Source organism: Arachis ipaensis, chromosome B8 (genome assembly GCF_059453495.1).
Source record: "Arachis ipaensis isolate K30076 ecotype BB chromosome B8, ASM5945349v1, whole genome shotgun sequence".
Lineage (NCBI taxonomy): Eukaryota > Viridiplantae > Streptophyta > Magnoliopsida > Fabales > Fabaceae > Arachis > Arachis ipaensis.
In genome coordinates this window covers 94,478,409-94,503,116 of record NC_142443.1, presented here as the reverse complement: position 1 = coordinate 94,503,116, position 24,708 = coordinate 94,478,409, and the positions used below count along the sequence as shown (strand labels likewise).

Below are 24,708 nucleotides of genomic sequence, written 5' to 3'. Positions count from 1 at the left end.
GGGGCAAGGACTTAACATCCCTGCTCCATTTAGGCATGCAAAACGCCCTTAGAATGCACTTTTGGCGTTAAACGCCAGGTTGCTGCTTGTTTCTGGCGTTTAACGCCAGCTTTTCTCCCATTTCTGGCGTTAAACGCCAAGTAGATGCTCTGTTCTGGCGTTAAACGCCAGTTTGGTGCTTGTTTCTGGCATTTAACGCCAGCCTGATGCTTCTTTCTGGCGTTAAACGCCAGTTTGCTGTTTCTTACTGGCGTTTAAATGCCAGTAAGCTCTTCCTCCAGGGTGAGCTATGTTTAATGCTGTTTTTCATTCTGTTTTTGATTTTTCAGCTATTTTTGTGACTTCACATGATCATCAACCTAAAGAAAACATAAAATAACAATAGAAAATAAATAGATATAATTAAATAACATTTGGTTGCCTCCCAACAAGCGCTTTTTTAATGTCAATAGCTTGACAGTGAGCTCTCATGGAGCCTCACAAATAATCAGAGCAGTGTTGTGGCCTTTCAATGCCAAACTTAGAGTTTGGTTGTGGCCTTCCAACACCAAACTTAGAATTTGAATGCGGGGGTTTTGTTTGACTCTGTATTGAGAAAAGCTTTTCATGCTTCCTCTCCATGGTTACAGAAGGAGAACCTTGAGTCATGAATACAAGGTAGTCCTCATTCAACTGAAGGACTAATTCTCCTCTGTCAACATCAATCACAGCTTTTGCTGTGGCTAGGAAGGGTCTGCCAAGGATGATGGATTCATCCTTATCCTTCCCAGTGTCTAGGATTATGAAATCAGCAGGGATGTAAAGGCTTTCTACCTTCACAAGCACGTTCTCTACTAGTCCATAAGCCTGTTTCATGGATTTGTCTGCCATCTCTAGTGAGATTCTTGCAGCTTGTACCTCAAAGATTCCCAGTTTCTCTATTACAGAGAGTGGCATGAGGTTTATCCCTAACCCCAGGTCACATAGAGCCTTCTCAAAGGTCATGGTGCCTATGGTACAAAGTATGAAGAATTTTCTGGGATCCGATTTCTTCTAAGGTAATGCCTGCCTCATTAATGCACTCAGTTCATTGGTGAACAAGGGGGGTTCATCCTCCCAAGTCTCAGTACCAAATAACTTGGCATTCAGCTTCATGATTGCTCCCAGATATTTAGCAGCATGTTCTTTAACGGTATCTTCATCCTCTTCAGAGGAAGAATATTTATCAAAGCTTATGAATGGCAGAAGGAAGTTCAATGGAATCTCTATGGTCTCTGTATGAGCCTCAGATTCCTTTGGTTCCTCAAAGGAAAACTCCTTTCTGTCTAGAGGACGTCCCATGAGGCTTTTCTCACTAGGACTCATGTCCTCATCACTCTCTCCAGGTTCGGCCATGTTGGTCATGGTTATGGCCTTGCACTCTCTCTTGGGATTTTCTTCTGTATTGCTTGGGAGAGTACTGGGAGCAGTTTCAGTAATCTTCTTACTCAGCTGACCCACATATGCCTCCAAATTTCTAATGGAGGACCTTGTTTCATTCATGAAACTTAGTGTGGTCTTGGATAGATCAGAGACTATGGTTGCCAGGCCAGAATGGCTCTGTTCATAATTCTCTGTCTGTTGCTGAGAAGATGATGGAAAAGGCTTGCTATTGCTAAACCTATTTCTTCCATCATTATTGTCGAAGCCTTGTTGAGGCTTCTATTGATCCTTCCATGAGAAATTTGGATAATTTCTCCAAGAAGGATTATAGGTGTTTCCATAGGGTTCTCCCATGTAATTCACCTCTGCCATTGCAGGGTTCTCAGGATCATAAGCTTCTTCCCCAGAAGATGCTTCTTTAGTACTGTTGGATGCAGCTTGCAATCCATTCAGACTCTGAGAAATCATATTGACTTGCTGAGTCAATATTTTGTTCTGAGCCAATATGGCATTCAGAGTATCAATTTCAAGAACTCCCTTCTTTTGAGGCATTTCATTGTTCACAGGATTCCTCTCAGAGGTGTACATGAACTGGTTATTTGCAACCATTTCAATGAGTTCCTGAGCTTTTGCAGGGGTTTTCAGATGAAGAGATCCTCCTGCAGAATGGTCCAATGACATTTTTAACAACTCAGACAAACCATCATAGAATATACATATGATGCTCCATTCTGGAAGTATGTCAGTAGGACACCTTTTAATCAGTTGCTTATATCTTTCCCAAGCTTCATAGAGGGACTCACCTTCCTTCTGTCTGAAGGTTTGGATTTCTACTCTAAGCTTGCTCATCTTTTAAGGTGGAAAGAATTTGGCCAGGAAAGTACTGACCAGCTTTTCCCAAGAGTTCAGGCATCCAACCATGTTCTAGCTCTGTCTCTTACAGCAAAAGGGAAAAGCATAAGCCTGTAGACATCAGGATCAACTCCATTGGTCTTAACAGTGTCACAGATTTGCAAGAATTCAGCTAAGAATTGATGAGGATCTTCCATTGGAATTTTATGAAACATGTAATTCTGTTGCATTAGAGAAACTAATTGAGGCTTAAGCTCAAAGTTGTTTGCTCCAATTGCAGGAATTGGGATGCTTCTTCCATAGAAGTCAGCAGAGGGTGCAATGAAGTCACCAAGCATCTTCCTTGCATTTTTGGCATTGTTATTAGGTTCGGCCATGTCTCCTTCTTTTTTCAAAAATTTCTATCAGGTTCTCTCCAGAGGGTTGTGCTTTAGCTTCTCTTAGTTTCCTCTTAAGAGTCCTTTCAGGTTCAGGATCAGCTTCAATAAGAATGTCTTTATCACTGTTCCTGCTCATATGAAAAAGAAGAGAACAGAAAAGAAGAGAAATTCTCTATGTCATAGTATAGAGATTCCTTTATGAGAGTAGAAGAAGAGAAGAATTCAAACACAGAGGAGAAGAGGGGGTTCGGATTATGAGTAGAAAAGAAGTGTTAGTAGATAAATAAATAAAAAAATAAAATAAAAATATTTTTGTTTTTATTTTAAATTTTAGTTATAATTTGAAATTTAAAAGAGAAGAAATAAAATTAAAATTAAAATTTAAAACAATTAGTTAATTAAAAAGGAATTTTGAAAAAGAGGGGAGGAGTTTTCGAAAATTAGAGAGAGAAAATTAGTTAGGTGGTTTTGAAAAAGATAAAAAATAGTAAAACAAACAAAAAGTCAAGTAGTCAATTGAAAAAGATTTGAAAATCAATTTTTGAAAAGATAAGAAGTTAGAAAAGATTTTGAAATTGATTTCGAAAAAGATATGATTGAAAATCATTTTGAAAAAGATTTGAAAAAGAAATTTAAAAAGATTTAATTTTGAAAATTAAAGTTGATTACTTGACTAACAAGAAACTAAAAGATATGATTTTAAAATTTAAAGATTGATCCTTTCTTAATAGGCAAGTAACAACTTGAAATTTTTGAATCAAAATATTAAATGTTAGCATTGATTTTCGAAATTATGAGATAAAAATAAGAAAAAGATTTTGAAAATAAATTTTTAAAATTTTCGAAAATACTAAAAAAGATGAAAAAGATTTGATTTTTGAAAAAGTTTTGAAAAGATAGGATTTTTAAATTGAAAATTTGACTTGACTCATAAGAAACAACTAGATTTTTAAAACTTTTGACTAAATCAAACCAAATTTTTGAAAATTTATGAGAGAATAAGGGAAAGATATTTTTTTAATTTTTGAAATTTTAATGAAGAAAGAGAAAAACAACAAAAAGACTCCAAGCATGAAAATTATGAATCAAAACACATAATGCATGCAAGAACACTTTGAATGTCAAGATGAACACCAAGAACACTTTGAATGTCAAGATGAACATCAAGAACTTATTTTTGAAAATTTTTAAGAAAAGAAAAAATATGCAAGACACCAAACTTAGAAATTTTCAAACTTTAGACACTAACAAATTGAAAATTCATATGAAAAACAAGAAAAGACACAAAACATGAAGATGTAAAGATCAAACAAGGAAATTCATGAAGAACAACTTGAAGATCATGAAGAACATATGATGAATCTTCGAAAATTTAAAGAAAAGTTAAAAAGATGCAGTTGACACCAAACTTACAATTCGACTCTAGACTCAAACAAGAAACACAAAATTATTTTTAGTTTTATGATTTTACTAAAATTTATTTGGATTTTTCGAAAATTAATTGGAAAAAAGGAAAATAAGGATTTCAAAATTTCTAATGAGAATTTCAGGAATCATGCAAGGTTAGTCTAAAGCTCCGGTCCAGGAATTTGACATGGCTTACTAGCCAGCCAAACTTTCAGTGAAAGCTCTGGTCCAAAACACTAGATATGGCCAATGGCCATCCAAGCTTTAGCAGAACATTACATACAGCAGCTAATTTGCTGAGAAAGACAAAGAAGGTTGATAAACCCATATTTTATGATGTATTTTGTGCTCAATTTAAGTGATTTATTCAATCCTTCACTCACTTATTCATGTTAATTGCATGGTTTTACTTTCCCTTCCTTATTATGTGATATATGTGAAAAACATGTTTCCTATACTTTAAAAATATTAATTTTAATTACCCTTTATTACCATTCGATGCCATGATTTGTGTGTTAAGTATTTTCAGATCTCCTAAGACAGGAATGACTTAGAGGACAGAAAGGAAACATACAAAAATGGAAGGAAAGCACAAAAATGGAGTTTTAAAGAAAAGGGCAGCGATGCGAACGCATGGACGATGCAGCCGCGTGCCTAGCGCGAAAAGACATCAACGCGAACGCATGACTGACGCGGACGCGTGCCTTGAGCAGAACGTAAATCACGCGTACGCGTGACCTACGCGAATGCGTGAGAGACGCCACGCACCAGAATTTGCAGAAAACGCCCCCAGCGATTTCTGGACCCTTTTTCGGCCCAATTCTAAATCCAGAAACACAGAATATAAGCCAGAGAATGGAGGAATCAAAGAGGAGGATATCATGCATTCATAATTCATAAATTTAGGATTAGATGTAGTTTTTAGAGAGAGAGGTTCTCTCCTCTCTCTTAGGATTTAGAATTTTAGGATTTCTATTAGTTTAGTTCAATTCATCTTCAGTCACAGGTTCAATATTCCTTTTACTTTATATTTCTCTTTTACTTTCAGATACTTTAATGCTTTTATTTGTTAATTACTTATGTTGCCAAATTGGCTTATGAACCATTCATGTTAGGATTTTCTTTATTTAACATAAACTTAGTTATTTCAGATTTATGATTCTTATTTAGCTTTTTATATTCTTGGCTTTAATTGATTAATTGGAGACTCTTGAGTTATCAAACTCATCGTGATTGATAATTGTTATTTTTGCTAATTGAATTGAATTTTGATAACTCTAGTCCTTTCTTAGGAGTTGGCTAGGACTTGAGGATCAAACTAATTAGTCCATTTGACTTTCCTTTGCTTTAGTAAAGGTTAACTAAGTGGGATTAAAACTCAATTCTCATCATCATCGATAAGGATAACTAGGTTAGGACTTCCAAATTTTCATACCTTGCCAAGAGTTTTATTAATTATCAATTTATTTTTCCTGCCATTTAAATTACTTGTTCTTTATTTTAAAAACCCAAAATTCTACATTTTCCATAGCTAATAATAAGAACACCTCCCTGCAATTCCTTGAGAAGACGACCCGAGGTTTAAATACTCGGTTATCAATTTTATTGGGTTTGCTTAAGTGATAAGAAAAACTTTTATAAGAAAGAAATTCTTGTCGGTCTAGAAGCTATACTTACAATGCGAATATATTTGTGAAAATTCTAGATCGCGCTAGAGTTTCCCTCATTTTTCAAAAATGGTGCCGTTGCCGGGGAATTGCAAACGTGTGCCTTATTATTGGTTATTGTAAATATTTTTCTTTTGCTTGTTTATTTGTTTCTATTTTCATTTTTAATCCTTATTAGCTACCATGAGTTCTCACCCCTCTCGCTTTGAGTTTGGTTCTAATATTGTTGAAGGGAATAAAAGCTATAGCAGGAACATGCATCAAAGTCAGAGCAATCAAGGATGGATGGAGCCACGAGGACTTGATCAACCCTTTAGGCAACAACACCCTCCACAGTATCACAGACGACGACCATTCTACAATGCATAACAAGGCAATAAATACCGTGGATCCCGTTGTAGTTACCAACAAGTTCCACCATGTGCTTATGAACCACCCTCTCAACATAGCTTTGAACCACCACACTCACAAGTTCCTTTTCACCATTCACCACCATATGACCCTTATCCACCACAATTCCAATCCAATTACTCCCAAGAACCACCACATTCTTATTATGAACCCTCTCCCCCAACCAATGAACCCTCATATCCACCCCAATCTCCAATGGATGACACCCTTCGTGTTCTTCTTCAAGGACAAGTGAAGATGCAAAGGGACGTACTAGAACTCACTACTGCCTTAACCGAGGTAGTAAATAAATTAGCTTCCCAACATCTGAGCACTCAAAGTACTCCCATGGCTACATGTGGAGAATCAAAAGAAGAGCAAAGCATGAAAGAGACACTAGAAACCTCAGTGGACAATGAGGAGCATGGCTTTGTATTGGAACAAGTGGAGGAAACCATAATAGTTGTAGAGGAAGAAGTGATTGAAGATTTAGGAGATGCTGAACCTCCATGGGAATCGAGAACTGTAAAAGATTCTGCCGCCAAGGAGGATAGTGCATGACGTGGCAGGAATTGACGAGTTAAGAAAATGTTATAAGAGATACGTTGCAAGTACAGTTCTTAACCAAACAAAAATCCACTTATCAATTTAGAAGGGTTGTCACAAAATTAAAATTAAAATACTGGGAGTATGAATCTCAGGTCGTCTCCCAACGAGTTGCAGAAAGGTGTGCTATTTTATTAATCAGATGTTTTCTAAAATGGTTTGAGTTGATAAACAGGAAATTAAATTAGAGAATTTATGTAATCTTAAATAAAAACCTTGACTGGGAGTAGATTAGTTGGAAGCCCTATTCTTATTGGAGTACTCTCAAGATTAATTGATAATTGAAGGTTCTTCTGCTTAGTTATCCCTTACTAGGTAGAGGAAAGTCAAGCAAGTTGGAGAGCTATTTCTATTCACAAGTTCCAATACTCCTCCTTTGGAAAGGATTAGTGTCAGTGACTAGAGGACAATCCAACAATAAATCCAATTACAATTTTTCTCTTGAGCATTCTAACTCAAGGTCCTCCTTTCAATCAACTCTCAATCAAGTTATGGAACTACTCGCTCATTATGAATGTAAACTTCACAACATAAGAAAGGAAAATAAAGAAAGACATGATAAATAATAATTAAAAAGATCAATTAAAAATAAAAGTAGTTCTTGTATTAATAAATTCTAAAAATAATCCAATAGTAATTCTGAATAAATTGAAGACATGGAAGAGTAAGAGACAAGTAAGGAAACAAACTAGAATAATGAAGTTCTGACGAAGGTAATAACTCTTCTCAATATCCCAATCCAAAAAGCAATCGAATCAAAATCCTAAGAACTATGAATGTGTAGAAAGAAAACCTAGAGGAGGAGTAAAATCAGATTTAAAAACTAAAATTAGGTGGAATGAATGTTGTCCCTGGTCTCTGCATGTTCCCTGGCTCTAATCTGCTTTTCTGGGCCGAAAATTGTGTCAAAATAGGGCCCAAAATCGCCCCCAGTGAATTCTGTAGATTCTGTAGATCGCGCATGTCACGCGATCGCGTCATCCAGGCGTTCGCGTCATCCAGCGTTTTGCCTTGCCACGCGTGTGCGTCGTCCACGCCTTCGCGTCACTTGTGCAGTTTCCAATCCGCGCGGTCGCGTGAGCCATGTGTCTGCGTCACTGCAATTTCCTCTATGTCGCGCGGTCGCGTGAGCCATGCGTCCGCGTCACTTCTCGCTGGTTATCTCCTTAATTTCTTGTGTTCCTTCCATTTTTGCAAGCTTCCTTTCTAATCTCCAAGTCATTCATGCCCTATAAAGCCTGAAACACTTAACACACAGATCACGGCATCGAATGGAATAAAGGAGAATTAAAATACAAAATTAAAAGTCTCTAGGAAGCAAGTTTTCAACCATAAAGTATTTTTAGGAAGGAATTATAAATGCATGCTTATTTAATGAATAAGTGGGTAAAGATTTGATAAAACCACACAATTAAACATAATATAAACCATAAAATAATGGTTTATCAACCTCCCCACACTTAGATATTAGCATGTCCTCATGCTTAGTTGAAGGAGATAAAGTAAATGAGTAGGAACATGTAAAACTCTTGCAATGCAATGCAACCTATATATGTGAATGCAACTATATGATTTTTGTCCACTTGGTCAAAAGTAAATAAGCTCTTCAAGACAATCACAAATCAAATTCCACTAATTCAATTCTTATACAGTAAAAATAGATAAAAATGCAAGAAGGTAGCTCATGAAAGCAGGGAACATAGAACTCAAGCATTGAACCCTCACTGATGATGTATGTATGCTCTAATCTCTCTAGTGTATAGGGTAATCACTCTATCCTTTTCTAATCATGCTTTCTAATTTTTGTTCTTCACATAACCAATCAACAACAATTAATATACTAATGCAAACATCATGAGGTCTTTTCAAGGTTGTAATGGGGCCAAGGTATGGGTAAGGGTATATATATGGCTAAGTAAGCTTATAAATTGAATCTTTAATTAACCCAAGCTTTCACCTAACACATATATATTCTTTATAGCTTAAATTTCACACTTAGCTACCCAAAATTTTCTTTTCACATTCCATACTCATGTATCAACTTTCATTTTAATTTTATCATACATGCATTGATCTTTGAATTCCGAACTTAACAATGGGATAATTTTGTCCCCTTATTTAATTATTGAATATTTTTGAATTTTTGGATTTTTTTTAAACATAAATATAAAAATAAACATAGCTTATCAATGCACATAGATTTTTAATTCTTGTAGTTTCACATGAGTAGGTACCCCAATTCCCATTATATCATCATGACACATTCCCTTATTATCTTTTGTTCCCACAATTTTCCCATACTTAATTAACACACAATTCTATCCTAAGCTAACCAAAGATTCAATTGGGATATAAAATTATTTTTCCGCTTAAGGTTAGTAATGTGGTAAAATAAAGAACAAATGGGATTTAAAGGCTCAAAGTGGCTAACAAAGGTAATAGCAAGGGTAGACTTAATTTGGAATAAGTGAGCTAAACAAATAATGGCCTCAATCATATGCAAGCATATAAATATATTAAGCATTGGACATATAGGATGAAACAAAATATAGATTACAGTCATAGAGAAGTAAACACACAAGAATAAAAAAATTATAGTTAAATAATGTAACCATGTATAAAGGCTCAAAGTCTCACAGGTTGTGTGTTCTTTAGCTCAAAAACCATGTTCCAAATAAAACTTCAAGCAGATTTAACATAAAAGTTTTAATTAAAATTAGTGAAATTTTGTTCTAAAAGTAAGGTCTTATAAGAAACTTATTGTCTTTTCAATCAAGTAGAACATGCATGCAACTAATCTATTACTATGTAATCTATCCTATTTTATAAAAGAAAAACTAACTAAATATCCTATTTTATTTGTGTTAAGGAAGAGAAATTACCTTCAGAAGTCAGGTACTGACTGACCTCCCATACTTAAGGCTTTGCACCGTCCTCGGTGCCATCTGTCAGGAACAAAGGTGGGCTGGTAGCAGTATCTCCACAGTTGGGACCATCATGGCTCCCTGTGTTGGTAAAGGAAGTGGAGTTCGGGGTACCTGAGTCTCTGTATTTTCCCTTAAGTAGCTCCTTGAGGTATGTGAATCGGTGCTTGTTACAGCGCTCTCTTAGCTTTGCTTTGTGTTCCTACCGATCCAACCTTTCATGTAACTAATGGAGCAGTTGATTTGTTCTAGGTGCTTGTGGTGTTGAAGGAGGAATGTCTTCAACCGGTTCAGTAGGATGGCTTGTAGTGGCTGCTGGAGGTCTAATATATTTCCCGTTAGGGACGTACTGATCATCCCGTGGAAGTATGGCTTTGGTGTCTCCAACTCTGTAGGAGACTCCGGCTGCTGAGACAAGATCTGAGACCAGGGCGGGAAAAGGTAAGTTGCCCGCGATTTGTACGTGTCCCATAGCACTCCGGATGTGTCGTGGTAGGTTCAGAGGCTGGTCTGTAAGGATGCACCATAGTAGAATGGCCATGTCTGCAGTGAAGGAGGACTCATGGGTGCTCGGAAAGACGTAATGGGACATAATCTGTGGCCATACCCGAGCCTCCAAGGTAAGTGCGGAAGCCGATATTCCCTTAGGACGGGAACGATGGTATCCGTAGATCCATCTGCTACCAGGTAGTGCGATAACTCTGAGAACAGCGTCCCAGTCAAATCGGTACATCTGGCGCTTAAGTGCGGCTTCTTGAAATGCGTCCAGTCCTTTTGGAGTAGGGGGAAGATCTAAAGCTCGTTGAATGGCCTCCTCTGTGATGGGAATTTTGTTCTGATGGACATAAACAGATTGCAGGGTCGGCAGGTGGAAGTTGGAGTAGAACTCGACAACCTAGGAAAGATTAACCTGCCGTGGCTGTCTCTGTAGGAAACCACATTGCCTTTGTGCAATTTACGGCTCAATAAATTTAGCAATATGGTTTGGGAGGATAAGAAGGTATTCGTTGTTGTAACTCCTTTCTGCCAGGATGGGAAACATCTGCTCACAGTAGCGATTGGTAAATCGCGCAGTGTCCTTTGCTGGGAAGGCTTTCTCTTTTTCATCAACTTTTATAATACTCTTGAATCTTTTTGTTGAGGGCTTAACTGCAGTGGAAGATGGCTCTGCCACTAATGCTCTCTTTGTTCCTCTCCTTGCTGTTGATTTAGGGGCAGCTTTCTCCTTGCCTTTCTTGTTGGCCATCCTAAAAGAAAGAAAGGAAAAGTATGTTAAAATGTCAAGGGTTGGAGCAAGGAAGAGAGTGGAAAAATGTGGTAATCAATGCACATTAAAAGATGAATGATGTTAACACATGGTCATAACTACATGTGAAAAGTTATCAACAGAAAATAGCCAGTGCGTATGATGACAATTAAATGCAAGGTGTTTATTGGCATGCAGGCAAAGGCATGAGTAGCATAGATCAAGCATTCAATGTCCATGTTAAATTACCACAGAATTCAAACTAACAACCTATTTGGAATAATAATTATATTAAATTAATAAAATATAAAAAGGGTTTTGTAAAAAGCAGGCATTTAGAGTAGTAGAATAAAAGAAATCCAAAAATAGTGCACAATGCCATACGGGCATTTTCACAAACACATAGCATGCATGGTAAGTAAGCTATTGAAAATAATTAGTGGAACATGCAAGCAACCCTTTAAAAATTAACATATAATTGCCAAACAAGTTCTTAACAATCCACAAGCAAACAAAAGGAATAATAATGACCCTACTAAATATCTAACACCAAATAAAAGAAAAAGAAAGAAAAAGAAAAACATGGATAGTGCAAGTAAAAAGAAAAAGAAAAGAAGAAGAAAACATAAATTAAGAAGAAGAATAGAAAAGTAAAGAGGGAAGAAGAAAAGAAAAACCTTGTTAATGATGGTGAGAGAGAGAAAGTAGAAAGTGAGAAAGATGGAAGAAGAAGAAAGGGAAAGAAAGAAATAAGGGGGGAAGAAAAAGTAGGATTTGGGGAAGAGAAAGATAAGATAGTTGGCAAATTAGGATAAGCTATGCGGCGCAAGTGACGCGGACGCGTGGGGTACGCGTTCGCGCGGATGGTGCTTAAATGAATTGACGCAGTCGCGTCGGTCACGCAAACGCGTGACTCGTTTTGTGCTACTGGCGCGAGGGCAGCCTCGCGCTCGCACAACTCTCTGTTCAAAACTTATTATTGGCAAAATCCAGGGTGACGCGGTCGCGTGGTTGGCGCGATCGCGTGAGCGGCCATCATTGGGATATGACGCGGACGCGTGAACCATGCGTCCGCATGGAAAGGCTTGTGCGTTCAGCACCAATCCAGCACCACTCTAGCACAACTTTCAGTCGTGCATCCTTTCTTATGTCGATTTTCAGGTCACGCGTCCGCGTGGGTGATGCGGACGCATGGGAGGCATTATTCCCATATGACGCAGACGCGTTAGCGACGCGGTCGCGTGGGGTGATTTGTGCCAAAAGCACGCCTCCAGCAACGCTCCCGCGTGACTTTCTGTTCGATTTCGTATTCTCTCTGAGCCACCTGCGACGCGGACGCGTCGGCGACACTGTCGCGTCATGTGCTCTCCCTCTCTCTTTTTTGTTTTTAAATAAAAGTAAACATATGCAAATGTAGATGCAAACTAAATGTGCTAATAAAGAGAAGAGTTATTGGAAAAGAGAACTAAGAATCAAGAAAGGAACGATCATACCATGGTGGGTTATCTCCCACCTAGCACTTTACTTTAACGTCCTTAAGTTGGACGCTCTACTAGCTCAGTCTTCTGCTGTGTGTGGATCCTCCAAGAGGAAGATGTCTAAATCCTTGTTTTTCGTCACCTTCTCACCATGATATAGCTTCAAACGATTGCCATTAACTTTGATGAGTTCAGAGCTTGAAGTATGACTTAGGTGAAAAACTCCGTACGGCTCAGCCTTCTCTACTCTATATGGACCTTCCCATCTTGATTTCAACTTGCCTGGCATGAGCCTCAGTCTAGATTTGTAAAGGAGGACTAAGTCCCCAGGCTGGAACTCTTTCCTCTTGATGTGCTGATCATGTACAGCCTTGAGTTCTCATAAGCTTCCAGGCAAAGGCTTTCCAATTCTTGCAATTGCAACTTCCTTTCAACTCCGGCTTTCTCAAGTCCCATGTTGCACTCCTTTACTGCCCAAAAGGCTTTGTGCTCTACTTCAACTGGGAGATGACAGGCTTTTCCATAAACTAAGCGGAAGGGACTCATCCCAATGGGTGTCTTGTATGCTGTTCTGTATGCCCAAAGTGCATCTTGTAGTCTGGTGCTCCAGTCTCTTCTATGAGGTTTGACTATCTTCTGAAATATATGCTTTATCTCTCTGTTTGACACCTCGGCTTGCCCATTAGTCTAAGGGTGGTAGGCTGTTGCTACTTTATGAATTATCCCATGCTTCTTCAGTAATCCTGTTAGTCTCCTGTTACAAAAATGGGTTCTTTGATCGCTCACGATTGCTCGTGGTGATCCAAAGCGACAAATAATGTGGTTTCTAACAAAGGAAACAACAGTGTTAGCATCATCAGTACGGGTAGGAATTGCTTCCACCCATTTAAAAACGTAATCTACAGCTAACAATATATAAAAATAACCATTAGAATTTGGAAATGGACCCATGAAGTCAATGCCCCAAACATAAAAAATTTCACAGAAAAGCATAATTTGTTGAGACATCTCATCCCTCCTGTATATATTACCAATTTTTTGGCATGAGAAACAGGATTTACAAAATTCAGCAGCATCTTTAAAAAGAGTAGGCCACCAGAATCCACAGTCTAAGATTTTTCTAACTGTTCTTTGAGGGCCAAAATGTCCTCCACTCTCAGATGAGTGACAGGCCTCTAAAATGGACTGGAATTGATTGAGGCACACACCTTCTAATTACCTGGTCAGTGCCACATCTCCATAAATATGGGTCATCCCATATATAATATTTAGACTCGCTTTTTAGCTTGTCTCTTTGATGCTTAGTAAAGTTTGGAGGAAAGGTGCGGCTAACTAGATAATTAGCTACAGGTGCATACCAAGGGACTACCTCAGATACTGCTTGCAGGTTATCAAATGAAAAATTATCAGCTATAGGAGTGGAGTTATCCTTAATGTGCTCAAGGCGACTCAAGTTGTCTGCCACTAGATTTTGGTTTCCATTCCTATCCTTTATTTCTAAATCAAATTCTTGTAGTAGTAGTATCCAACGTATATGCCTTGGTTTGGATTCTTTTTTAGCTAATAAATACTTTAGAGCTGCGTGGTGTGAGTACACTACTACTTTAGTACCAAGTAAATAGGCTCGGAATTTATCCAGAGCGAAAACAATAGCAAGAAGCTCTTTCTCAGTAGTAGTGTAATTAGATTGAGCGGCGTCTAAAGTCTTAGACGCCTAAGCAATTACAAAGGGGTCCTTACCTTCATGCTGAGCCAGCGCTGCTCCTACTGCATGGTTGGAGGCGTCGCACATTATTTCAAATGGCTGGCTCCAGCCTGGTCCTCTCACAATTTGAGCTTGAGTCAAGGCAATCTTCAGCTTATCAAACGCTTGTTTGCAATCCTCACTGAACATGAACTCAATATCTTTCTGCAGTAATCTGGATAAGGGAAGTGCTACCTTACTAAAGTCCTTAATGAATCTCCGGTAAAAACCTACATGGCCAAGGAACGAACAGACTTCCCTCACAGAGGAGGGGTAAGGTAAACTAGAAATAACATCCACCTTTGCTGGATCTACAGAAATGCCAGTATTAGACATAACATGTCTGAGTACAATGCCTTGTCTTACCATAAAGTGACATTTTTCAAAATTCAATACAAGGTTTGTACTGACATATCTATCTATTACTCTAGATAAACTATCTAAGCAAAGGCTAAAAGAATCACCATAAACGCTAAAATCATCCATAAAAACCTCCATACAGTCCTCAATAAGATCAGAGAAAAGACTCATCATGCACCTTTGGAAAGTAGCTGGTGCATTGCACAACTCAAAGGGCATCCTCTTATAAGCATAAGTCCCAAAAGGACATGTAAAAGTAGTCTTTTCCTGATCTTCAGGAGCTATATGAATCTGGAAATAACCTATGTAACCATCTAAAAAGCAATAATGCGATTTACCTGACAGGCGATCCAGCATTTGATCAATGAATGGAAGAGAATAGTGATCCTTACGAGTGGCCTGGTTTAGGCGCCTGTAATCAATGTAGACCCTCCAGGCGTTCTGTACTCTGGTTGCTATGAGCTCTCCATGTTCATTCTTCACTGTGGTGACTCCAGACTTCTTGGGCACCACTTGTACTGGGCTTACCCATTCACTGTCTGAGATGGGGTAGATGATATCCGCCTCAAGTAGTCTGGTCACTTTCTTTTTGACAACCTCCAAGATAGTGGGATTCAGTCTTCTCTGGGGTTGACGAACAGGCCTAGCTCCCTCTTCTAAAAATATTCTGTACTCACAAACTTGAGGGTTGATGCCTACTATGTCTGCCAAACTCCACCCAATTGCCTTCTTGTGCCTCCTCAGCACACTAAGTAACTGCTCTTCTTGTTGAGAAGTGAGTTCCCGTGCAATGATAACTGGAAACATCCGCTTGTCCTCAAGGTAAGCATATTTGAGGTGTGGAGGGAGGGGTTTTAATTCTAACTTCTGCTCATGGCCAGGCTCTAGATTGTCTGGAGCTAGTGACAATGGTAAAGTACTTTCGTTGTCCTCAGAAAGTGTCCCCACACTCGGACCTTGTCCTATGTACTTTTCTTCGAACACCTCCCGGTGAACTTCAGCCACGGTTTCATCTATGATGTCACATTGGAGGATAGAATGATCTTCTGGAGGGTGCTTCATAACTCCATTCATATTGAAGCTTACTACTCGGCCGTCTATTTCAAAAGAGTATGTTCCTGAAAAAGCATCCAATTTGAACTTCGAGGTCTTCAGGAATGGTCTTCCGAGTAGGATTGATAATGGCTTCTCTGAGTCATTTTGGGGCATCTCCAGGATATAAAAATCAATGGGGAATGTGAGCCCCTTAATGCCCACTAATACATCTTCAGCAACTCCAGCCACTGTAATAATGCTTTTATCTGCTAACACAAAACGAGCTGCCAACCTTTTTAAGGTAGGGAGCCTCAAAATATCATATATAGACAAAGGCATTATACTAACACATGCTCCTAAATCACACATGCAGTCAGAAAATATCACACCACCAATAGTACAATTAACCATACATGGACCTAGGTCACTACACTTTTCAGGTAAACCTCCCATTAAAGCAGATATGGAACTACCTAAAGGAATAGTTTATAGTTCATTAATTTTGTCTTTATGTATGCATAAATCTTTTAGAAACTTTGCGTATTTAGGTACCTGTTAAATAACATCAAAAAGGGGAACAGTTACCTCAACCTTTTTGAATATTTCTACCATTTTGGGATCAGGTTTCAACTGCTTCCTGGGCTTCCTTGCAAGTTGTGAAAATGGAATAGGAATGGCATTTTCTACAGTGTCTGCGCCCTTTGGTGCTTCTTCCTGTGATTGAGCTTCTTCTTCTTCAGCCATGTCCTGTATATCCTCTTCATCCTTAACATCTTCTATTTCCACTGCCTCTTCAGCTGAGGCGTGTTCTGGTGGGTTTGGCTCATCCTGATTCCTCTCTTGCAATGTGGTTCTGGACCTTAGAGTGATGGCATTAATGCCACCCTTTGGATTGGGTAATGGTTGAAAAGGGATTCCACTGGAGCTCAAAGGCTGGTTATTGGAGTTATTCATTGATCCAATCTGTGAGACAAAAGCTTGCAAGGTAGAGTTCAGGCCATTTAGAGTAGAAGTAAGGTTGTTTTCCATGGCCTGTTGTCTCCGATCAATAGATTGTAGTAACTCATCATTAGGAGATGAAGAAGGACAAGTGATCTGAGGGGTCTGCTGTTGTTGTGCTGTGATCCTTGGAATTGCCTCAGATGAGGTGCTCTGTAAGGCTGGTTCTAGTTTTGCTGCCTGTTGTTGTTATTATTCCACCTCTAATTTTCCTGATTGTCTCTGCCTCCTCTGTTATTGTTGTCCCTCCAGCTCTGGTTAGAATTATCTCTCCAACCTTGGTTCGAATTGTCTTGCCACCCATGGTTGTAGCTACCACCTTGATTGTATCCTTGATTGGGACGGTCATAGAAGTTATGAGTGGCTGCCACAGTGCTGTCTTCTTACTGGAGCTGCGGACATTCATCATTATAATGGCTATAATCAGCACAGATCCCGCACACTCTCTGTGGGACTAACTGTTGGCTTTGCTGTGGTGGAGAAGGTTGAGCTTGCTGAATTTGTTGTTGATTCAATTGCACCTGCTTCAGTAAGTTGGTCATTTCACAGATACTCTGAGTTAGAGCAGTAGTCTCTTTGCTAGAGGATACTTCTGCAACATCTTTTGAACGGCCTTGTTTTTGCCTGTGATTCCGAGTAGATTCAGCTAAGTCACTGATAAATTGCCATGCCTCATCAGTGGTCTTGTACTTTTTCATAGACCCATTGCTAGCACTTTCCAATGTGGTCTTATCTTGGGGTCTCATGCCCTGTGTGACGTAGCCGAGCAACACTATCTTGTCAATCATATGGTGGGGACATGCTTCTAGAAGATTGTTGAAGCGCTCCCAATATTCATAGAGAGTCTCAGATTCGTCCTGAACAATCATGGAAATGTCTTTCCTCAGTTTATCAGTAACTTCAGCTGGAAAGAATTTTTCCAAAAATTATCTTCTAAGTGTATCCCAGTCAGAAACAGTTACTGTGGGTTGAGTGTAGTACCACTCTCTTGCTTTTCCCTCAAGAGAGAACGGAAAAGCTTTCAATAGAATAGAAGTTTCATCTGTACCATCACGCCTGACAGTAGAATAGGCTGCTTGGAAATCTCTCAGGTGCTTGATAGGCTCTTGAGCAGGTAAGCCATGAAACTTAGGCATCAAGTTGAGCAGTGCAGTCTTTATTTCAAAGTCTGTAGCCACTGTTGGGTGATGCACTTGAAACGGTTACATTGTGAAATCAGGGGCTCCAGCCTCCTGGATAGTAACTCTCCTAGGTGCTTCCATGTCACCTACACGTAAATCAACCGAATCAGCAGAAAGGGAGCTTATTTCTTCCTTAAGTGACGTTTCAGATTCGCCCTCGGAGAGGACTAACCGACGCCGAGCTTGCCTTATTCGTGAGATAGTTCTTTCAATCTCAGGATCAAATACTGGCAAGCTTGGATCAAGAAGTGAACGCGTCATTTAACGAAAGAAACATGCAGCTCATAGTAGCAAAATAAAATAAAATGTAAATAAATAAATTCCAATCAATAACTTAGCACTCTATTGCAACTCCCCGGCAACGGCGCCAAAAATTGATGTGGCGGAAATTGGTGAGTTAAGAAATTGTTATAAGAGATACGTTGCAAGTACAGTTCTTAACCAACCAAAAATCCACTTATCAATTTAGAAGGGTTGTCACAAAATTAAAATTAAAATACTGGGAGTATGAATCCTAGGTCGTCTCCCAACGAGTTGCAGAAAGGTGTGCTATTTTATTAATCAGATGTTTTCTAAAATGGTTTGAGTTGATAAATAGGAAATTAAATTAGAGAATTTATGTAATCTTAAATAAAAACCTTGACTGGGAGTAGATTAGTTGGAAGCCCTATTTTTGTTGGAGTACTCTCAAGATTAATTGATAATTGAAGGTTGTTCTGCTTAGTTATCCCTTACTAGGTAAAGGAAAGTCAAGCAAGTTGGAGAGCTATTTCTATTCACAAGTTCCAATTCTCCCCCTTTGGAAAGGATTACTGTCAGTGACTAGAGAACAATCCAACAATAAATCCAATTACAATTTTTCTCTTGAGCATTCCAACTCAAGGTCCTCCTTTCAATCAACTCCCAATCAAGTTATGGAACTACTCTCTCATTATGAATGTAAACTTCACAACATAAGAAAGGAAAATAAAGAAAGACATGATAAATAATAATTAAAAAGATCAATTAAAAATAAAAGTAGTTCTTGTATTAATAAATTCTAAAAATAATCCAATAGTAATTCTGAATAAATTGAAGACATGGAAAAGTAAGAGACAAGTAAGGAAACAAACTAGAATAATGAAGTTCTGACGAAGGTAATAACTCTTCTCAAAATCCCAATCGAAAAAGCAATCAAATCAAAATCCTAAGAACTATGAATGTGTAGAAAGAAAACCTAGAGGAGGAGTAAAATCAGATCTAAAAACTAAAATTAGGCGGAATGAATGTTGTCCCTGGTCTCTGTATGTTCCTTGGCTCTAATTTGCTTTTTTGGGCCGAAAACTGGGTCAAAACAGGGCCCAAAATTCCCCCCAGCGAATTCTACAGATTCTGCAGATCGCGCATGTCACGCGATCGCGTCATCCAGCGTTTTGCCTTGCCACGCATGCGCGTCGTCCACGCCTTCGCGTCACTTGTGCAGTTTCCAATCCGCGCAGTCGCGTGAGCCATGTGTCCGCGTCACTGCAATTTCCTCTATGTCGCGCAGTCGCATGAGCCATGCGTCTGCGTCACTTCTCGTTAGTTATCTCCTTAATTTCTTGTGTTCCTTCCATTTTTGCAAGCTTCCTTTCTAATCTCCAAGTCATTCATGCCCTATAAAGCCTGAAACACTTAACACACAGATCACGGCATCGAATGGAATAAAAGAGAATTAAAATACAAAATTAAAAGTCTCTAGGAAGCAAGTTTTCAAACATAAAGTATTTTTAGGAAGGAATTATAAATTCATGCTTATTTAATGAATAAGTGGGTAAAGATTTGATAAAACCACACAATTAAACACAATATAAACCATAAAATAATGGTTTATCAATGCACAACCTCCAAGGCATATACCTTGTGAAAAATTGGATGGAATAGACCAAGAAATTAATTCCTTAGGCAGTGATGATCATGAATCAAGCTCTCCTAGTCATGAACTTGCATCTGCAACTGAACTCCTTGAGCCTGAAGAACCTTATCCAAGTGAATACGAAGATGATGTCGAAGTAGATTTCTCTTAACCTCCAACTTATGACTTGAGTGACGAGGAAGACATAGAAGGCTTTGATCAAGACGCAGTTGCAGTTGAAGAATTTTACAAAGAAGTGGAGGAATTCACAAAAGAATACAAGGGAGTAGAGCTTACAGAACCACTGGAAACACCTATCCCAAGGCCATTACCACCTAATACAAGCTTCAAGTGGGTACAATCCTTAACATTTATCTTTACTTTTCCACTTGAATATGGTTTGCTTGAAACAGATGGCCAGCTTAGAGCTCTCTGTGGCTTTAAGAGTAAGAGGGAAATGGCTCGTACTCAGAGCTGGTGTGCAAGATTCAATAAGGTTCCACGCTTCAATTCGAAGTGCACGGATTGGTATCAAGTTCAATTGAATGGGTCTCGGAAGGCCCTTGGTCATCTTGGTGAGAATACAATTTCTAAACCGCCCAGATGGAAGAATATAGATCAAGACAAAGGCAGATTTAAAAGCAAAGTTTGGGATCCTGGAATCTATTCTGACATTCGTCACCCCAGGGGCCTGAGAATCTATTTGAAGCTGTTCAAAAACTTTACATGCCTAGTTTAGGACTCCGGAGGCTGTTGGCATTCCAAACATTGGTGGAGATTTCTGGATGAATTCAAGCACAAGCCACCATAACAGGAAACTCATCAAATGTCCAACTTAAGGATTTTAACTAAAAGTGCTAGGTGGGAGACAACCCACCATGGTATGATCGTTCCTTTTTCAATTTTCGTGATTGTTTGTCTTTATTTTATTTCATCTTCATTGAACCTGGAAGTATTCATAGCATCTATATTAGCACTGCATATGGCATATTGCATAATTGTATAAAAAAAAATATTTTACACCACACGAGCGCGCAGGCCACGGGTGGGCATGGAGTGGAAATCGGCGTAGGATCTAACGCCCAGAAAGTTGGGCTGGAATCGTGTGGCTAGTGTGCGTTTAGCACAAAACAGCCCACGCATTCGCGTCCCTGACGCGAACGCGTCACTTGCAAAACACTCATCCCACGCGAAAGCGTGAGCGACACGTCCGCATCGCGTGGATATTATGACCCCCTAAATGGAGACAGAGAGTTGCGCTGAAACGACGTTGGAAGTGTGCGTCTAGCACAATTTTCAGCGACGCGGTCGCGTGCGTCATGCGTCCACGTCACCCATCTTTTACCCAACCCACGCGATTGCGTCAATCACGTGACCACGTCGAACCCATTTCACCCTAGTCACGCAATCGCGTGCTCCACGCATTCGCGTGGATTCAAAATCACTAGCCCCAACCATGCGAAACCCTAGCCCCCCGTGTCACCGCTTTCCCTCCTAACCCCCATCTGTACTCTCTCTTCTCCCCACCCAACCACCACCACTCCAAGCCGCCACTCCGACCACCGCGCCGCCATCCCGACCGCTGCACCACCCTCGCCGACACCCCCTTCTCTTCTTTCTCTTCTTCCTCAACCACTCTCTTCCACCCCTCTCACCCACTGCCACCCCCATCACCGAGCGGCCACCACCGCGCCACCCACACATAACCGCCGGCCAACCCCCCTCCAACCCTACCCTCTTACCCCATCATCCCCTTTTCCAATCTTAACCCTCATCTACCCAGCCCCACCGAACCACCCTTGCCGCCACCGCACAACGCCGCCGCGCCACCCTCCCAGCACCGACGCGTCTCCACCACCATCTCTCTGCCCTCACCTCTATTCATACACATACATAGGGGTAGTTAATTGCATATTTTTCTGATTCTGTTCAAATTAGGATAGTTAGAGATGCATGTTTGTAGTGGATACTAGGTGGTTAGGTAGCTAGGATGTGGTTAGTAGATTTAGGCCTGATAATTGCGCCGTTCTTGTCACTTGTTTTACCTATTCTGCAATTTTGATCTGGCTATGATGTTAATACTGTTCATATGCTGTTCCTTAATGTTTCATGCTGCTGTTAAGACTATTCTTTACTACCCCTATTTTTTGTGACTCTTTGCAGTGCTTTTTAATCTCATATGAACTGTTTTTTTTTGCTGTTTACTACCCGGGAAGATCCAATTTTAGCCGGAATGCTGCCCAATTTTCTACAAATTATTTCATTTTTTTTATGCATAGGTTTTGGCAATTTTGAATATTGCATTACTTCGCTACAACCAAACCAATTCATGAATGCACGGGCTAGCATTCTTATTCCTTTCGATTCCCTGGATAGTAAATTGCATTATTGATGATTTCATTTTAATTTTTGCTACTCTCGTATCTATCTGATTTATCATCAATAACCTGATATCCTTACTTGAATTTGAGTTGACTGTTCTTTAAATTTGTGAATCTCTTGTTACCTACAAAACCGATCATCATGCAACTTACTTTAACTTTCTTTTTACTAACTCACTGCTTTAACTTTCTAACTTCCTTTCTCACTCCTAACCATTTTCACTTTCAAACTTCTCTTTTCGGTTTTTCACTGAGTACTTTAACTTTCTAACTCAGGGCTTGATCATTGCTTTTTCCTATTTAACTTGAATTCCGCTTATCATATATTTTGGATTGCATTTTTTCTCTTTTCAGACTTTTTCACTCGTATAGAATCCAAATTGCACATATCTTCAACTCATTTCATGCTTCTCTTGCTCTTTTACCACTCTGTGCTTATATTGCTATTATTCTATTTTCCTACTTGTTTTCCTACTTTTGTTCTTCAATTATATCCTGGAATTTCTGCTTTTCAGGATGTCTGACCCTCAACGCAAAGGAAAAGGCAAAGCAACCACTGGCAAAAGGAAAAGAGGCGAATCCTCTATGTCCATCCTCGACATTTTGCACGATGACTCCTGACGAGAAAAGCACTTTACCCCGCAAGAGAAGGCTGACCAGCTCCTCACTGCCTTAGATCCAGTTAAATTTGCAAACAGATACTGTGAGCTAAAGTATCCAGTGTTTGCCACTTCCAGGAACCTGTACCTGGAAAGAACTCTAAAAATTCCAGAAGAACTACAGCAGTACACCTCCGAACAGATAAAACAGAGAGGCTGGTTCTTCTTGGAATGAAACTTGAGAGAGGTCAATGCTTCCTGGGTCCGAAAATTTTACTGTAACTATTTCAAGACTTCCCTGGATGCAGTGCACCTCAGAGGGAAATAGATTTTGGTCACTGAGGAAGCTATTGAGGACATCCTCCACCTTCAGCCTAAGTCAGATCAGCCTGACGGTTACCAAAAGGGTGAAGAAGATATAAGATTTATGAGATTTGACGGGGATGCTGTCAAGCAGAGAATAGCCCTTGATCCTACTGTCCCATGGGTCATGGGAAAGAACATAGTGATGCCTAAGGGAATCAAGCTGCTATATCTGAATGATGAGGCTCGGCTCTGGCACCAGATTCTGAGCAACTATGTGATGCCGAGCACTCATGAGACAGAGCTGCCCGCTGCTATGATCACCCTCATCTGGTGTGTGATGGAGGGTAAGGACCTGTATCTTCCACGTTTCATCCGGTATTATATAGCCAGGGTCCATGTTAGAGGCACTCTCCCTTTTCCTTATCTGATCACCCAGCTCGGCCGTCGAGCTGACGTGCCTTGGGAGCTTGCTGACGAGAAGCCACCTGCTACAGACTGCAAGAAGATTATCCCTCACAGCAGGAAGTTTCAGGCTTTAGGTTACGGACCCGCATTTTTCACCGCTTCTGCTGAGGTAGCCACACCTTCAGCTACCCCTTCTTCATCTACTACTGCACCAGCTACCACCACTGCACCTCCATCGGCCTCAGAGCCCATTTACCACCTCGTGCACTGCCTATTTCAGCAGCTAGACCAGATGGAGTGCCGCAACCAGCGGCAATATGAGACATATGAGCGTCGCAACAAGCGACGCTATGAGCATTTAAAGTTGTTTCTCCGTACTAGTCACCATGACATTCCCTCTGAGCCTGACACACCATCAGAGCCATCTGAGGAGGAGGCGGCCGAGCATGAGGAGGAGACACATGCACAGAGAGCGGCTGAGCAGGCAGGACCAGAGCAGGCTGCGCCACATCATGAGGAGCACCACCAGCTATAGGCCGCAGATCCGGAGATCTCTCTACAGTCAGCGCCTCCACTGCAGTAGACAGATCCTCCTACACTTATCCAGCCTGTAGACCCTCAGGCCACCACAGAGACTCCAGCAGCCCATCCTTCCGGTGATGACACTTCTTCACACCCAGCTTGAGTGAGCATCGAGGACGATGCTATATTTTAAGTGTGGGGAGGTCGCCATCTCTAGCAAATCTTTTTGGTAAACCACTTTTCAGACTCTTTTTATCCTATTTTGTTTATTTTTATGTATTTTTTATTTTTAGTTTTTTTCAGCACTTGCACATTGTTCTTTTGCTGTACTTTTACTTTATTTTTGCATTTTACACTTTAGTTTATATCTTAGACATTTAGTTTAGTTTTCAATTCTAAACTTATTAGTTATAGAATATGTGGATTAATTAGTATAGTTTACCCTTTTAGTATAAAATAGTTTGATTTAATTGAAAATAAAAAGAAGTAAACTAGAGACTTTAACATAATCAAACATCCACACACCTTGTATATATAGCATTACATGTTAGTTAGTTAACAACATTTCTTCAAGGAGGAACACTAAGATTTTAAGGGCCACCCTAAGACTTATATTGAGTTGAATGAAAACTCTTGATTTCTACTTGCATGAGATACATAATTGATATATGATTTCTGAGCTAGAGAACACACAGCCTGTGAGTTTTGAGCTTAATTGTATGGTTACATTCAAACCATAAATTTCATTCCTATGTGTTTTGCCCTTCTTTTTCATTCTGATGTTCTTTACTTTGTTTTAATCTATATGTCCAATATAGAATATAGATACATACCAAAAGATGATTGAGGCCATCATTTGAATTTTTTCTCACTTATCCCAATTTAGCCTACCTTATACATCACCCTTGTTAGCCCCCTTGAGCTTCTTAATCCCCTCTTGTTCTATAACCAC

At 39.7% G+C, this 24,708-nt stretch overlaps 1 non-coding gene across 1 annotated transcript; it reads left to right on the top strand.

Moving 5' to 3' along the window:
- Window positions 1-17,271: 17,271 nt before the first annotated feature.
- On the top strand, window positions 17,272-17,379 carry LOC148548881 (small nucleolar RNA R71). Its single transcript, XR_015898319.1, has one exon. It is a non-coding gene; the product is annotated as a small nucleolar RNA R71 (small nucleolar RNA).
- The last annotated feature ends 7,329 nt before the right edge of the window (window positions 17,380-24,708 follow it).